Source organism: Pinus tabuliformis, chromosome 2_1 (assembly GCF_031772625.1).
Source record: "Pinus tabuliformis cultivar Carrire ecotype Pingquan chromosome 2_1, CPIR1, whole genome shotgun sequence".
Taxonomy (NCBI): Eukaryota; Viridiplantae; Streptophyta; class Pinopsida; order Pinales; family Pinaceae; genus Pinus; species Pinus tabuliformis.
In genome coordinates, this window is record NC_142299.1 from 453,810,849 (window position 1) to 453,813,289 (window position 2,441).

The following is a 2,441-nucleotide window of genomic DNA, read 5'->3' on the forward strand; positions in this document are numbered from 1 at the left end:
GTAAAGGAGGTTTCCTCCTCGAAGAGGCTGAATTCTAAGGCGTTGATCTATCTTTTCTATCTTTTTCTTGAGCTGGTTTCATAACATTTGGTATCAGAGCTTTGGATTCTAGGGTTTCGCTGCTCCAAACAGGGCATCATGGTATTTTCGCTATAACTTTTTTTCTGCGACGTTTCAGAAGTTGAAAAGAAAAACCCATTTGAGAAGAAATCGTGCTGAACCTCGGGTCCAAGTTTCAAAGCTTTTTGCGCTATATTTGCGGAGATATGATCTGAGGAAGTTGGTCTTTTTGCAGACTCCTGAATTACATTCCAAACAGGTGACCTGGGGAAAAGAATCATAACTTTCTCTCTGGGGATCGGATTGAAATTTTGTAAGAAGGTACAGAAAGAGGACATATTTTAGTCTCTTGTATGCATTTTTCAGATCCAAAGGTTGAAACAGTGACTCGTGGTACGTCGTACAAGTTCGCTATACTGAACTAGTCTATAATCAAGTCACTGTGGGAGATTTCACATAACTATTCCTTGGAGAATCCAATTTGGGTCAGACTTGGGGCATTAGAAATAGGACACAGAGGGCTACTCCAGGTCACAAATTCAGATCTAGATGATTGGAAAGTACAGAGATACATCAGAGGCAATATCAAGCTCCTACGAAGTGAAAAAAGGTGTGTAGATTTTCTTAAATTTTTGCTTAAGCTTGGTTTGAAAATTTATTTTGAAGGAATTCAAAGGGCATAGTAGAGAATTATTATCGGTAACTGATACCCCGAGGAAAGAAAATGCAAACACCTAGTAAGGAACCTGAAAGCTCTAGCATGACTCATGAAGAAGAGGAAGAAATGCAACATGATATATCAAAATTACAAGACCAAGTGCAACAACTGTCCCTTGCACAAAAAGGAACAGAATCTAAGATGGATGGTTTAAAGAAAGGCGTAGAAGCTAAGATGGATTGTTTAAATAAAGGTGTAGAAGCTAAGATGGATGATTTGAAGATAGATTTGAAGACAGACATGAAAGAGTTGAAGATAAATATGAATAAGTTGCTACAAGAAAGGGTCACTAATGGTGAAAGGGTAATAAAGGAAACTCATGATGAGAACAAAAGAAATGTTAATCATGATTCCATAGACTCTAATGTTGGATCAAAGACCCACCATATTCCAAAAATCGATATGAGGAAGTTTGATAGCAAGGATCCTGCAACATGGATATTACAGATGGAGCAATTTTTCGATCTCAATAATGTGCAAAACACACAAAAGGTACGTATTGCAACTTTATATTTGGAACCAAATAAGTTTGTATGGTATCAATGGCTTTGTTCTCGTAAGCAATTTATCACTTGGGCAATTTTTATGGAAGAATTGATAGCACATTATGAGGATACAAAAAGCAACACTTTTTTTAGCCAATTGATAAGTCTCAAACAAAACGGTTCAATAATGGAGCACATTGAGGAGTTCCAAAAATTGAAAATAAGGGTAAAATATATTCCAGAGGAGCATAGGATTGATGTGTTCATAGGGTCTTTAAAGGATAATATCCAACATGATGTTCGCCTTTGGGAACCTGATTCATTAGAGAAGGCATCCAGGTTAGCAAGAAAAATGGAAAGCAAAATTATGGCAACCAGGAAGCATACCACTCACAACTATAAAGACGGAAGTGTTGTTGCCGCTAGTCTTCCACAACCTATAAGGTTGACACCACAACAATTGGAAGAAAAAATAGCAAAAGGGCTTTGTTACAGTTGTGATAGCAAATACACTAAAGGTCATAAGTGTGCTGAGAAGAAATTATTCTACCTAGATTTTGAAAAGGAAGAAGAAAAGGAGCAAGAAAGGTCAAAAGAAGAGGATATACTCCAGGAACAAAGCCTAGATAAAGAAGAAATGAATCTGACCATATCTTGTAATGCATTGGCGGGAATTACCACTCCTCAAACCATCAAGATAGAAGGACAAATCAAGAAGAAAAAGGTAATAGTGTTGATTGATTCAGGAAGTACCCACAATTTTATTCATTGTAAGGTAGCAAGAGAATTGAATTGCTTCTTATATCCAGCACCAGAGTGTCAAGTGATGGTTGCAAATGGAGGAACAATAAATTGCTCGGGAAAGTGTCATAATATCAAGCTATCCATGGGAGAATATGTATTAACTAGCCCAATGCTTTCCATTCCAATGGGAGGTGCTGATGTTGTACTAGGAGTCTAATGGCTACAATCCTTGGGTACAATAGCTTTTAATTTTCAAGAAATTTTCATGAAATTTTCTGTGGAAGGAAAGGAAGTTGAATTAAGGGGTATTTCAGGGAAACCGGGAAAGATAATCAACTCTAACGGTATGACAAAGATTCTAAAAAAGGATCAAAGAGGTGTAAATGCACAATTATGTTCGCTAGATGTGTCCACAGTGGAATCATCTATTTCTC